The sequence below is a fragment of the Gorilla gorilla genome, chromosome 2 (assembly GCF_029281585.2).
Source record: "Gorilla gorilla gorilla isolate KB3781 chromosome 2, NHGRI_mGorGor1-v2.1_pri, whole genome shotgun sequence".
NCBI lineage: Eukaryota > Metazoa > Chordata > Mammalia > Primates > Hominidae > Gorilla > Gorilla gorilla.
The window spans coordinates 95,048,336-95,064,454 of NC_086017.1; the positions used below are offsets into that span (position 1 = coordinate 95,048,336).

At 34.1% G+C, this 16,119-nt stretch overlaps 1 protein-coding gene across 4 annotated transcripts in view; it reads left to right on the forward strand.

Moving 5' to 3' along the window:
• The window catches only part of CADM2 (cell adhesion molecule 2), a 1,108,555-nt gene that overhangs the window by 26,353 nt on the left and 1,066,083 nt on the right, over positions 1-16,119 (forward strand). The window lies entirely within an intron of this gene.

The following is a 16,119-nucleotide window of genomic DNA, read 5'->3' on the forward strand; positions in this document are numbered from 1 at the left end:
ACTTGCTGAATACTTAGAATTCTTTAGTTGTCCTCTTGCGATTAATTTAGCGATTGACACTTTTGTGTACCTGCCCACAGAATTTAATATATGGGGGTCATGTCTTCCTGAATGCAGAGCAATTGCCTCACTCCATCTCCCACTACTATTATGGGGAATGCAATTCTCAAATGAATATAGAAAGAAGGCATGGCAATGAGTACATCTAAGGAGTAGTAGCTTTCTTCTAATTGTTAAAAATGGACCTTGCGTTGTTAAATTAGAGAGCAGACATTGGGAGAAGGATAAAAAACTTCCTACCCAGAACACATGGACACAGGACGGGGAACATCACACTCTGGGGACTGTTGTGGGGTGGGGGGAGGGGGGAGGGATAGCATTAGGAGATATACCTAATGCTAAATGACGAGTTAACGGGTGCAACACACCAGCATGGCACATGTATACATATGTAGCTAACCTGCACATTGTGCACATGTACCCTAAAACTTAAAGTATAATAATAATAAAATAAAATAAAAAAGAAGCATACTCACTTTAAAAAGTTAGTTTGACTTTGGGAGCTCGAGGCGGGCGGATCACCTGAGGTTGGGAGTTCAAGACCACCCTGACCAACATGGAGAAACCACGTCTCTACTAAAAATACAAAAATTAGCTGGGTGTGGTGGCGCATACCTGTAATCCCAGCTACTCCAGAGGCTGAGGCAGGAGAATCACTTGAACCCGGGAGGCGGAGGGTGCGGTGAGCCGAGATCGCATCATTGCACTCCAGCCTGGGCAACAAGAGCGAAACTCCGTCTCAAAAACAAAACAAAACAAAACAAAAAAGAGTTTGGACACTAACTGCATTTGCAGTCCAGTTCAATGGAATGTGTTAGGGAGCAGAGAAATCCTCCCAGGTTGTGGCTATGAGTATGTGTATGTGTAGCCTGGCCCAGGCTGGAGTGCAGTGGCGCGATCTCGGCTCACTGAAAAGTTCCACCTCCCGCAGATGCCCTCTTTTAGATCGTGTCTTCTGTTAGCATTTTCCAAGAAGTTGGGAGAGACTACACAAGGAACTCTTCCAGCCAAATGCCAGTTTCAATGACTAGTCTTTGTTTTGTTGTGCAATGCAAGGCAAATTGCTTAGCGTAAAGCATTTTTCTTACTGCTTGTGAAGAACTAAAGTTCAGCTCCAATTCTCTTCCAAAAATTTATCTCTGACACCCTGAATTCCTTTTCTATAGGGCTCTGAGTATACTTGAACATAGTCCTCTTCCTGTTAGTAATATGAATGTCTGGCCCACCAGATCATAGATCTTCTAGAAGCTAGTTTTTCATTTTACTCCTATTCTGCTGCTACATAATCTACTCAAATTTGACAGGCCTTCAGTCAGTAGGGTGAACTGAATTAAAACTAGCTAATCTGGCCCGATTTTGTTGATTATGCAACCACAGTAGTAATAACTGTGATTATTAATGTGTGTTTATTAAAAACCATGGTGTATATAGAACTTCCAAAGAAGTCAGCAACTCAGATTTTTTTATGCCTAGCCCAGCTGTCTCCCCGACTTTTCAGACCATGCAGTACCTTGCCATCTACTAATGTACCACAACTGTTCTGGGATGCATGTGTTTTCCTAATTGGTGGAACTGATAAGGATAAATGAGCCCAGTTCTCCCCCTGCAGGGGTGTGTATGCTGTCATAAACTCACTGAACACAGCCCTCGTATAGGGGGTGGAAGGATGAGAATGACCCCTAGGGAAGGTCCCGATTTGGAGCTGTGGCCACAGACATGGGGAAAACAAAACAAAACAAAATGGGAACACTTGACTTGCTTTAGTAGCACTCTCACTCCCCATCCACTTTTTGACCACCATTCAGCCAGAGCCAGATTGGATGCTGCTTTTTCATGTTCACCCTGCCTGTTTTGGAGTGTCTGGGAAACAAAGAGAGAGGGAGAGAGAGAGGCATTTTCTTCTCCTGATGGACATTTTTGTTAGATACCAGATCTTAGTATCCTTTTTCTTTGGCACTAGCTTCCAAGGTGCACATTTTTCCTACTTCTATTTCCTTTTCCTTTGCAGTATCTTCTGTGACTTTGGTCTTAGGCCAAGTTCTAGCCAGTGCTAATTTGTGCTATTTTATGTAACTTTCTAGTTAGGAAATACTTCTGTGTTTATAGTCTCATTGAGTTCCAGGTTTTTTAGCTGTTGTATTCATTGTTCCATCCATGAAACTAGCAGATAGCAAAATTTCTGTAAGTATCTGTTGTCATCAGTAAATTCAACTCTCAATAACTTTAGCTCTCCTTTCACTTTGAGTAAATTCTTAGGATCACACAATATCATTATACAGCTTGTCTTGGGTTCCTCAGCTTTGAAACCCTCATTGGCCACCTATTTTTTTTTTCTTTTATCTTTCATCCTATTTATTGACTCATTGTTTTTAGTAAAACTTATGTTTAATTGAATTAGTTTGATCATCTGGTTCCTATTATTCAGCATGTTAGTATGCTTTAAACATTTTTTCATCCTATCTTCAACTTAGCAGCCTTTTCCCATATTTCCGTAAATGCAATCTCGAAATCATGCATTACCTATAAACTGTTTATTTACTTAAATAAAAGATACAGCTAATCTCTCCTTCTACTCTGCCTAAACTGTTGTGCCACTAACAGTTTTTATTTAAAAAATTATTAATTTAGAAAATGTTTTTTGAACATCTGCTGTGTTCTAGATCTAATTCTAGGTTTTGGGGAATAGATCAGAACAAGAGACAAAGTGAAGACAGAACAGTATCCAGTTAAGGTGCCGTTCATGGCTGATCTGGAATTCCATTTCTGCCTTTGCTTTCTGCAAATTTGGAGACCAATTACCTGTTTTGTTGAGAGTTTGCTTATATGAAAAAGAAGTGGATGATTGCACCACATCTGAAGTATTTTGGAGCTTTAAACTTTAGTTATCTTTGTGTGAAATGGCAGAAGATTTCTTAAAATCATTTATACTTAATAATTCGGAACAAAAATTCACAGAGCCTTTAACATAGATTTTGCTTCCCTTCCTGCCCTTTGGAACAGGTTTCATTATAGTTGACCTTAAACCTGCATAAGTTTCCCACCAGATTTATCAGGTTAACATTTAACAATATGTAGTTATTTAAATAGATAAGTCTTTAACAATAGCAATCAAAATTAATATATTCTGTAAACAGTTTAGTAGCTGTTTTTTGTTCATTTATAATGAGCAAACTCTCTCTCTTGTTAATGGTTACATAATTTCAGGAGAATATTTATTTTTCTGCTTGTGTTTTTCTGTAGTATTTATGTTCATGTATTTATAAACAAGTGCTTGCTTAGCTAATGCATAGTATAAAAACTATGACCTTTTTAGTTGTATGTTTCCAAATTTTAGTCAGAATTAAAACTCTTAATAACCTGAGCTGCTTCTCACTAAATTGCATGAGATTTTGTGTATACATCTTAAGTTATTCAATTGTAAATCTGGATTTAATAGAACTATCAACCTCAAAGTGTTAGAGTGAGAATTAACTGAAATAATTTTTTTAACTTAGCACCTTGCTTGTCACATGATAAGGACTCCATAAATATTAAGTATTGTGATTATTTTCTTTTCCAACCCATATCATTCTTCCACCTACAGGTTTTTAAAGCAAAAATATAAAATAAAACTGCAGTAAAAGAAAAAAAGTTATTTAAAAATGAAAGAAACTTAGAACTTTGAAGAAAATTAAATATGGTTACAGATTCTTAATAAGACAAATGATGAATATTTAAGTGTGGAACTTAATTCATGAAATGTTGTATATACTGACAATATTCTACTAAAGAGGCATTTAATATTTAATGATCCCATTATATTTAATAAAACATGAGAGGGTATGGATTTCAAGAATATAATTCTATCCATTAACAGGAAGATTTCATGTAAATGAGTGCCTGTATAATTATCCTTAAAGACTAAGCATATTTACAATATATTATAGGTACCTCTAAGAACCATATCAGAGTTTCTTAGTATTTTAAGTAATTCAACAAAACATTAACTGGAATGATTTATATATTTTTTTAATTTGAGTGCTTGATCCAATATATTTTTATATAATTTTGCCTTAAAGCACTGTTTTGTTGAATTCTAAAGAGGCTACAATAACTGGGATATCACTAGATTTTATTATATTTCAATATAGTTGTATAAAATATTAATTTTGAAGTAATTTAAAGATTTCTTTCCTGCATTAAAAAATCAATTTATAATTTTAATTGATTTAGTCCTATAGTATTATCTGAAAATTATGGTTTCCTTTTGCCCTTCAGTGATATACAAATTGTGGTTGCTTGGTTTATTTATTAAAGTTACTTTTACAGTACTAAATTAAAATACATTTTTATAATTTTTAAGTATGTATTCAATGAAAACGAGTAGGAGGTGGTACCCAGGAGGTGGTATCCCTTTATAGGAATCAAAGTGATTGATAACTGGGCATAGTCTAACATTCCTTAAATAGTTTCCAACCAGTATCACTGTTCAAAGAGAAAAATCAAATGTGGAAATAATTCACTCATTAATTCACATAAGCTTATTAATTCTTATTCCTATTTTCTGAGATGACAAATCACAAATATGAAAAGCATCTAACGTCATATTGATTAGGTATTTCACAATTTTTTTCTTGTTTTATTTGAGAAATAAGGTAAAATAATTTATAGACCTGTATAATGGGTTACAAGTCTCATTAAAGTTCCATTTCAGTAAATGCCAAAAGAACCCTATCACAACTCCATTTTACTGACTTTTACTCATTGAATGAGCCAAATCAACTGCTCCAAGATAATTTCCAGGTTTGTGTACTTTATTTCTAAGCTCTTTTGTACTTATGCATCTATACTCTTCTCATGGCCTGCAAGGATCTTTCCAGTATTTCAGATCTTGGTACAGACCCTTTAGGAGTTTTTGTGTTTAAAAAGTTATAAACCTAGGGGACTCTGAATTGTACTGAAAAATTCATTGGAATTTTCCCTAGGGAAAATTCTGGAATGCGATCCATATTCTAGGTTCAAAGCACCTCCTAGATTGCACCATTTATACAGTAGGCTTGTCCTGAAAATGAGCTGGGGGCAAAATTGTGAAACAACAAAGTGAATTTGTAGTGTTTGTTAGCTTTCTGGATGGCCATTCTGTCTCTGTAAAGCTATTATGGTCTCTACTATATCATAAAGCAAATTGATAAACAAAATCAATAACAAATCCTAGGAAAAAAACTAATAGTCTTCTACACACCTGTTAGAATGGCCAAAATCCAGAACACTGACAACACCAAATGCTGTTGGAATGTAAAATGGCATAGCCAGTTTCTTACAAAACACACTCTTATGACACAATCCAGCAATGAAGTTTCTTGATGTTTTCCCAAAGGAGCTGAAAACATGTCCACAAAGAAACGTGCACATGGATGTTTATAGCAGTTTTACTCATAATTGTTAAAACTTGGAAGCAATCAAAATGTCTTTTAGTGGGTGAGGGGATAAACTGTGGTTCATTCAAACAATGGGTCATTATTCACTACTAAGAAACAAATGAACTCTCAAGCCATGAGGAGATATGGAAGGAACTTAAATGCATTCTATTAAGTAAAAGAAGCCAATCTGAAAAGGCTACACATTGCTTGAGTCCAACTATATGATATTCTGGAAAAGGTAAAACCATGGAGACAGTAAAAAGTTCCCTGGTTACTAGGTGTTAGGGAAGAGAGAAGGATGAATAAGTAGAGCACAGAAGAATTTTAGGGCAGTGATACTACTTTGTATGATACTATAATGATGGCTATTTGCCATTATACATTTGTTCAGACTCATAGCAAGTACAACACCAAGAGTGAAACCTAATGTAAACTATGGACTCTGGTGGAGGATGATAATGAGGAGGCTACCTTTGTGATGAGGCAAGGGGTAAATAGGAAATCTCTGTACCTTCAGCTCAATATTGCTGTAAGTTTAAAACTACTCCGAAAACAAAGTTTATTTTAAAAGCCTTGATTTTACCCTTATTTATTGAATTTACATTAAAAATAAAGCATTTGGAAAATGCTACTTAACATTCAGAAAGGGTATCTTTAGTTAAAATAACAATCCTAGTACCTTGGGAGGCCGAGGCGGGCGGATCACGAGGTCAAGAGATCGTGACCATCCTGGCCAATGTGGTGAAACGCTGTCTCTACTAAAAATACAAAAATTATCTGGGCATGGTGGTGCACAACTGTAGTCCCAGCTACTCAGGAGGCTGAGGCAGTAGAATCACTTGAACCCAGGAGGCGGAGGTTGCAGTGAGCCGAGATCGCACCACTGCACTCCAGCCTGGTGACAGAGTGAGACTCCTTCTCAACAACAACACAAAAATTAATAAACAAATAACTAGTTTCTTTGGTACCTGGGATTGAGCTAATAATTGGGACTCTTAGTACCTCAAATCATATTATAAAGAGCGCTACTAACTAGTAAGAGCATCTTTATTATCAGACCTGCAATTCAATACAGTTTACACTAATATCTCAAAAGTGACAAACAAAACAACAAAACAAAACCCAAAACTTGCTACGTCATGATAACAGGGAGAATATGAGAATTTGTGCAAGAGATGGAGGTAGAGACGAGCAGCCTTTTCAAGTAGTAGATTTCATGTCCCTGTAATTTAAGTTGATTCCCATGTTTAGATTGGATGTTGAAGGTTGTCAACCCAGGATGTATGGTTTAATAATCTCAGTGACTCCAATAATTTTAATTCTCTTACTACTCACTTACAAGTGGCAGATACCTAAAACAAAGTAGTTTAAGAAAAAAAAAAACATGTACTAGAACATAGAACTAAGGAGTCCTTTCATTACCCAGGCTGATTTAATATTTTACCACTATTCTTGGGGATGGGCTTGTTTATCGGGCCCAAGTGGGAACCCAGAGAGTTAAGGAGGCAATTCCTAAAACGAAAAGAAGTGTGTTAGCAAAAGGAGGATAGGAGTGTGCATAGCTACTATAGCCCATTACAGTGGCATACAGGATTTAGCGTATTAACTGGAATATTTTGATGTCCATTGCTAGTGAAACTACCTTAATGACTAAAGCAATACTGTCTCTGTTACCATATGGAGTAGTTTCTTGACAAGGAAAAAGGAACACTGAGGGAAAAGAGATAGTACATACTGTGGGAGAGGAAGTGGTAGTAACAGTTAAAATCAAGTTACTTCCGGTCCTAGTTGACGCTGTAATAGTCAACTTTAAAGAGTAAATCTTGAGCAACACTCTGGTGGTAAGTGGTGCACCATCAGGAAAGGATTAGCAGAAAGTCAAAAGGGTGTGTTTTTTCCACGGAAAACACCCTGACTATAGCTTCCTAGAGTTAAAATTTGAAAGCCATTAGCAGAAACACACTGACTGATATGAACTGTTGTATTACTTTATAGACATGTTCTAAAAGGAGTTAGGATGCTTTGTTTCGCTCATTCCATGCTCAGTAGCCTTAGGGTGCAGAACAGAGAATGCACTATGACCTTTTTTCCTACTATTTTCTCTAAATGGATCTCAGCGTGACAATAAATACTAATGTAATAGGAATTGAAACACAAAAGTAACAAAATTAAGGTTAAAATTCTTTTTCTTCTGTTAAAATTCTATTTCATTAGTGATACGCCCCCAAAATAGTACCTATTTTTTGAAATTGTTATACTTGTTCAAAAGCTTGCAAATTAATGTAAGCTCAGGACTTGCCGAACATCCTTTCAGCATTATGAGATTCCAGAAAATGTGAATAGGATGTTTCAGTTGTTAGGTAATTTCCAGATGCCTTTTTTTGTGTGCTCAGATAATTCAAATGGCTTCTTTTCAATACTTCAGGCTTGTCATGTACACTATATTAGAGTGTGTAACATTTTTGAAGGAATTTGGCACAGGCATCGCTTTTCCACTTCTAACTCTCTAAGTTTGAAGAGTGCCTGCCAAGATCGTTATAAATACATCCTAATAAATATATTTTCACCAATTTTTGAAGTTCCCTTTTACTTCAAGTGTCAATATTGTATGTGTTACGATAAGAGTAGTTTAATTAGCTATGGTTTTTACTGATATTTTGAATAAATATACTTAGGCTATATTTATAGCAAACCTCAATATTTGCAAATCATACAGACAGCATGATTTATATGTGATCATTAAGATACACACTTAGCTTAATTTCAATCACTATTTCTGTGTCCTTAGGTAAGTGGGAAGGTAGGTAAAATTTCCTCAAAATTATAGACACAAAATTTAGAGTGTTTCTTTGTCTTCTTTATTGCTTTTTTGGCTTAGTTGAGTCATAATTTACATTACTGTCGTTTCCTGTTTTCTTACCATAACATTGCTATAACAAGAAAATGTGTAGAGTATGACTTAATAAACTGCTTTAAAAAGTTTATTATATTTTTGGATATACATAAAATTTTTAAACAATTTTAGAATATACAACTGTTCGGCTGGGCGTGGTGCCTCATGCCTGTAATCCCAGCACTTTAGGAGGCCGAGGTGGGCAGATCACGATGTCAGGAGTTCGAGAGCAGCCTGGCAAACACAGTGAAACCGTGTCTCTACTAAAAATACAAAAAATTAGCCGGGCGTGGTGGTGTGCACCTGTAACCCAGCTACATGGGAGGCTGAGGCAGGAGAATCATGTGAACCCAGAAGGCAACGGAGGTTTCAGTGAGCCGAAATTGAACCTTTGCACTCCAGCCTGGGCGACAGTGTGAGACTCTGTCTCAAAAAATAAATAAATAAATAAAAGAATATGTAAGTGTTCATCCACTCAAACATTTATTTCCTCATTATTTTTATAAAATCTTTCTAAATGAAGAGTGCAAATAACTCCCAAAAACTAATTTTTGCTAAAACATTTGAGGCAGCATGGTATAAGGGTTAGTCACATTCCAAAACAGTGTTATCTTATAGCGGACCTGCCATAATTTCATGCTAATATAATTCAAAACTGATTCTAATGGAGGATGGCAGGTATATTTGTTAACCTGATAAAGCAGAAATGGAAAGCAAACCTCGTTTGCAACTAACTCAGTCCACCAATATTGAGCTTATGTTATTCTTGCCAAATTTAATAATTTCTGGGATTAATACAATTTTAAAATGTGTGCATTAAGAGAATTTTCCCTAATGAAGATTTGCATAACTCAAATGCAACCACACTATAACGGAAAGAAGCTTTAATTTGGATTTGATAACAGTTGGGTTGGAATCCTAGTGATGTGTAAATTTAGAGAAGTTGCTTAATATTTCCAAGACTCAGCTTTTTCATCTAAAAAAGGAGAGAATAATACATACTTCAGACAATTTCTGGAGATTATATGTAGTGCCATAGTACTTGCCTACAAAAGAGATTACTAAGTACTTGTAGTGCCTAAGTACTTGGCTACAAAAGAGATTACTTGCCTACAAAGGAGATTAATATTATTCTATTTATTTCCATGATTGCTAACAGTAGTTGATCATTCCTCTAGCTTATGGTTTCCACAACTGGCTTTTTAGCTTGTTGTTGAAATTTACTTCTTCTGTAGTGGTTGGTCAAAGATGGCTGAAATGCCTGATGGGATTTCTGAAATTTTTGTATTTGTCCTTGTGCTAAGTGATGAGTTTTCTATGCCTATTGGTTCACAGATGGGGAATCCAGTAAACTGATAAAACTTCAGTGACAGGAGAGACTATAACTTATTTTCTCAGTTAATTATGAGAAACTTGGACAGACAAATGTACAAGATCTTTCAAGCAAAATCTGGCAATTTTACTCTCCCAACCCTGTTTGCTGCTGGGATTGTTTAGTTCATGAGTCCAGGGTTTCAGATGAAATGTGGACTACACCAACTTTATTTAAATTTTTTAAAGTATTGAAAATGTTTTTTAACAGGGAAGCAGCTTTATACTCAAAATATAAATTGGGTATGGAACTTGTTTTCATTAAAATAGCAGCAAATGGCAAGTTATTAATATTAAGTTAAATTGCCTCTATGTTTAAATTATGGTTATGAAGAAACAATAATATGTTTCATAAAATTAGTGTACTTATTTCTCATAATCTATGCTTCATTCACATAATAATTAATTTACTTGTATAAAAGGAATTTTATTATGGTGTATACTCTATTATCAACTGTCTGGACTTGTCTTAATTAGACTAGCTATAAAAAGGGAAAACTAAATTCTGACAGCTTTATGTAGTTATTTACATTGCTTTACTTTTCGTATGCTTTTAAAAATTAGGTTACTCATTCAATGGATTTAATGATAAAAAATATTATGAAATTACCCTTATTAATTAAAATCATGTTTTGTGTAATTTATCCATGTCTTTATATGCTTTGTATTTTTAATAAAAGGCACATTGCCCATATTGTCTGTGCCCTTTTGTCTGGTAACTTTAGAATATAGTCTATTTGTCTAATATCATTTTCTTCTAAGTTAATTAGATAATTTACAAAATCAGGATCATTAAAAATACTCTAGCAATGTCCTCTGGATCAGTTTCTCTCAGTAATTTTGAATAATTCTATGGTGTTCAGGGATTCCTTACAAATAAGTTGAATTAATTGAGCATGAAAGAATATAGAGGGGAACAATTAATTTCAAGAAAATGTGTAAATGCTACTCTTATTGAAAGACACTGAAAAAATTATTAACTGCTTGTCAACCCCTGCATCTTCTATAGACAACAAGAAGAGTTGTCATAAGCTTTATCTGGGTCACAGCATGACTTGTATGGGAACCATGTAGCAGAACTGTGTCCTGGAATCAAACTAAAGAAATAGCATTTAAAAATTCTCTCTGTCTCAATAGTGTTTAGAAGATACACTATGCGAGTTATTTCCTCCGATTTGTCCAATAAAACTTAAAATTATTTTACTGCCTTCTGGAATGGATTTCCACATCTTGTACTTAGTTAAAACCTATTTACTTATGTTTGGAATCTTTTGCTTTGTTAAAGGGTATCACTCTCATTGTCATCACAAGATTCACGTGATGCATTTTTAGATGACAGAGAACATAAACCTCTCTAATTATGTGAATTAACAAATATCTTAACTTTTGGACTGATTTTTCCACTAGTTTATGTATTACTTGAATTATTCATAGAAAGAATTATGTTTCCTTTTGAAATTTATTTGAAAGCCAGGGTATTTAACAACATAGAATATATAAGTTTATTTTTCTGATTTTTTTGTGAATTTTGAGAAAAATGTTGGCTATTTCTTATGAAAATAGGAAGATACATAAAAATTATCTGAAATAAATTTGAGTTTTTCTCTTCCATATTTTGTTTTGATTTTATATTTATTTCATATGTTATTTATTTCAGAATATCTAGAAAGTATTAATTTGTGTAAGTAGTTGTGATTTTAAATACTACCATGTTTATTTTATATATGAATATCAAAAAAACTCCACAAATTTTCCAAATGTAAATATTGAAATAAAACAAAAACCCACATGGTTATCTAAGATAAGAATGAATTGGGTGATTATGGTTCATTTTTATTTGATAATAATCCAAGTATCCAAGCAGTAGCTAAAGATAGTGGCACTGTCAATATAAGAAAGCTATTGCTGTTGAGGGAAAACTATTCTAAAAATCATTTCCTTGATTGTCTTCCTTATGAACCTCATGTTATTTGACTGGAGGAGTTAGTTTTTCCCCAAGTAAAATTGCAAGCAGCCATTTTACTGGATTGTGTTGGGTTCTGTGTTTTGCAAGTAAGATGTATCTTCTTAATGTGTTTATTGTATGAAAAGGCAAGACATAGATTTACAACAAACATAAAATCTAACAGAGCCTTCCTTATCTGTTGTTTCCTACGAGGGTTCATTTGAAATCTACTTGAACTATAGTAAGCTATTTTTATAATGAGGCTCAGATAATCAAATCAAAATTATGTGTGATACCTGGTCTCAGTGCATGATCTTCCAGAGGTTATCTTTAGATTAGAATGGCTTTATAAACATAGAGATAATTTTGCATTCATATTTTAAACCGCTAGTTTGAATTCACAAAAGGTTTTCCTGCCAGTTTTAATATAGCAAATATGTTCTCCGGAGCAAGTAATTCCCATCCAATTTTAAGGTCCTGATGTTCCCCTTTTAATGCCTGAAGTACAGAACTGAAAGAAAACATTTAACAATAAGGGACAGGTACTAAGGAACAAACTTCAGAAACTACGCAATTACTGATCAAAATGCAAAGAGTGAAATTTTATTTTTTTAATGTTGTTTATAATTGAGCAAGAGTAGATTTGACCAGCATGCAGCTCTGTAAACATTTTGGTAAATTTTGAGACTTGCAACGCTTGCTAACAATTGTTCTGGAACTCTGGATTTCTCAGGCTTGGTAAGAGCCTTATAAAAAGGTTAGCTTGGACGTTTCCAGGAATGGACACAGAGCAATGCGTGTTTTCTTCTGTGATCAGGGGCAGGTAGCCAGAGGCTCAGATTTGCTAATCTCAATTTGGCACCAATAAATAACCACCTGGTTAACTGTGAGTTATAATAGCTTTCATTAAACAGCAATGGATGCAAAAAAATATTTTATTTGTTACATTATTTTCTTCAGATACTCCCATACCTATTTGATCTAATACTGTGGGAATAAGGAAAATATTTAGAAAGTTAGGTGTATCTGGAAAGGGGAAAGATTTTTCATCAAAAAGCTAGATAACTTTCCCTAAAAATGATTGCATTACCACAGATTCACAAAAATTACAGTAAGCATACCAAGCCATAAGCTATTTCTTTGTGAAGCTAATTTTAAACTACAGCCTTTCTTCTTCCCAATTGCAACACTTTTGGAGAGGTTTATGTATGCAATGTTAGCTTTATGTAGGGAATATAGTCATTTCTTGTTATGTTCTATAAAGTCTCTGGAACACTGAGTTAACAAATACCGAACCTCCTTGGGAAAATACAGGGTTAGAATTCTGTAAACCACTCTGGTCATAACATTTTTGTCAACCAATCAATATATAACCTTTTTGTATGTGTGTTTCTATTTAAAGACACCGTATTTAATATATATCGTTGAATCATTATCATTGAACTCATGCCGACAGAGGTGTAACTCTTGCCTGAACACAGTTTATCTAACACAGATATTTTCTCTCTGAGGTTCATCACAGCCTTCTTGCCCTTAGGAGCACTAGATAGATGGTACTTATGTACTCTGTTTGGAGGCTATTTTAAACAGCAAAATCATCTGCATAGAGCACAAAAAATGAGAAAAATGTAGCATGAAATAGACCTTAAAAAGGACACTTGTTTACAGTATGAAATCTAAAACAAGAAGGCAGAGCATTGCCTTGTTTGACCTCAGCTGAGAATGTGCATATCAGGCAGCTCAAATTTTTTAGTGCTCTGCACATGTCGGCAAATGACCATGAAAGCACTGCAAGTATTGGCTTTAGGGTTGCAAAACAGTTTTATTGAGTAGGCAAATTTGCAAATACAGAATCTGGGAATAATGAAGAATGACTCTACTACATATTTTGAAAGATAATGATTTTGAAACGTGTTTGTATATAAGACCACTCTATGGAGGCTCTGAATTCTGGAAAGTAATTATATAATTTTAGAGTTGGATGAGATCTTAGGGCCCAGCTAGTCCAAACTCCCATAACATGTAGAAATTTCCTATAAAATATTTCTGAAGAATTTACATCAAATTTCGGTTTTAATGTTTACGATATTTACTGTGATTGGGACCTTACAAATTTCACAGGCATATTACTACTTTGGCTGTTTTAATATAACATATAGGTTGCTTCTACTTTCTCTCTCTCTCTCTCTCTCTCTCTCTCTCTCTCTCTCTGCCCCAGGGTATAGTGTAGTGGTACAATCATAGCTCACTGTAACCTTGACTTAGTTGGCTTAAGCAATCCTCCTACCTTACACTCTAGAGTAGTTGGGACTACAGGTGTGCATCACCACGCCCAGCTAATTTTTTTTTTTTTTTTGCCTTTTTATTTTTTGTAGAGATGAGTCCTTGCTATGTTGCTCAGGCTGGACTTGAACTCTTGGGCTCAAGCAATCCTCCCACTTCGGCCTCCCAAAGCACTGCTTCTATTCTTTTAAAGCTATAGAGAGCATAAGTCCTTGACTTTGTTCACACAAAAAAAACAGTCTTTTACTTATTCCAAGGTTGCTAATATGCTGATACTTTGCTAAGTAAAATATCTTAAGATGACTTTTTAATACTAGTTTTATATGCCTTCATACAAATTGTTGAATAAAAAACTAAACGATGAATAGGAGAGTCTTAATATTCAAAGTTTTAAACCCATGATTGAATGCAACTCTTGGTTCAACATTCTGCATGTCAGTTTGCTGAAACAAATTCACTCTTGGTTGTAGTTTTTTTTAATGTAGTTGCTTTTTTCAAATACTTTTTTGAAACACACATATATTTTTGTATGTATGTGTTCATGTGCATGTGTATATGTGTGTGCATGTGTATATGTGTGTGCATGTGTATATACAGACACAAATACATATATGTGCCTATGTATGTACATTTGTATAGGTATATAATATAACTTGGTACTCATGATTAGCCACTCTGGTGACATTATCAATAAGAAAACAAAGTAAATGGCTTCACTGATGAAATTTCATTTTACAAGGGATTAACTCCATGATTTTGCTACATGTCATAATCAATGCATTTCTCTTTACCTTCCACCTGTTACACAAAATGAGAAACATTGTGGATATTCTTATTGTCACAATCAGATTAACCTAGATAACTTGTTCAGTTGTTGGGGTTTTAAAATTTAATTAACAAATTGAAGTGAATTAAAAAATACCTCTTCACGATGATCTGTTGAGATTTCTATGTCTTGTAACTGGCCATTTGACATCCTCTCTGTCCCTTTCTCTCTCATCTCCTTTCTCTATCTATTTAATTATCCACTTTCTCTAGAGATATTCATATTTTTGAAAATTTTTAGTTCATATAAAAATATGTATTTTCTGTACCCGGATAATTCTATTTTTAATATTTTAGTTTAACTTATTTATCTATTGTATCTGTCCATTATCTTTGTATCTATCCATCTATCCATCCGTCTATCTATCTACCCCTGTGTTCATGTACATATGTATAAATGTGTGTATATACTATGGGTATATCTGTAACAGTTTGCAATAACTTAAATACATGAAATTATTTTTTCAACAAAATCTTTTTTAAAAAATAATACAAAATAGGTTCAAAGATCAGAAAGGCAAGTGATATTTTTTGCTCACCTAGAGATGGTCATTTGTTAATCTGAATGTCTCTTTCCCATCTATACAGACAATACTATTTATCTTATAGAAACGTTTTAAAGATAAAAGAGGTAAGATTAATTATACCATGGGATCAAAGATATGAAATGCCTTCTAAGAAGTGTTGTTGATACTCATAGTTTTATATAGGAAATGAATATTAAGTACCTTAAAACATTAATATCTCTGAGACCTTTGAACTATTTTCTCTTTAAACATAATTTATTTTATGTAAAATTAAAAAAAATGTATTCTTAATCCCACTCCCTCTTCAGCAAAGACACTCAGATTTCAAATAATTAAATGCCTTCAAATATGTGATTAATAGTTGCAGAGAAACTTAATTGAATCAAAACTGTTAAATGTTTCGCTGGTACTCTAGCCAAGAAAATCTGAGGGTGTCTTCTGTGATTAACAGGCTTTTGTTAGGTAAACCCATATTTAAAAATTTTTATTCTACATTATGATGTTATATTATGTTAGGACCACATTTTTTTTTTCTTAACATGATTTGCTCAATCTGATATTTGCATTTAGTAGCAACATCATTTCTTAATATTTTTGGTGAAATTTTGTCCCAATTACTGTCGATATCAATTGTTTCTGGCCATGTTCTTTGCTGCCTTTTCCTCTGTTTATGCTATATGGTTATTATGTTTTTTCCCCAGAGATATTTCTCCTTCTTTGCTTTTGTGGTGTCTTACTGTTATGCCCCTTGGTGTTTTCCAAAGTTGCATCTCTTGCTGTGCACTGTCACATGCATTTCTCTTTGTGAGCGACAGC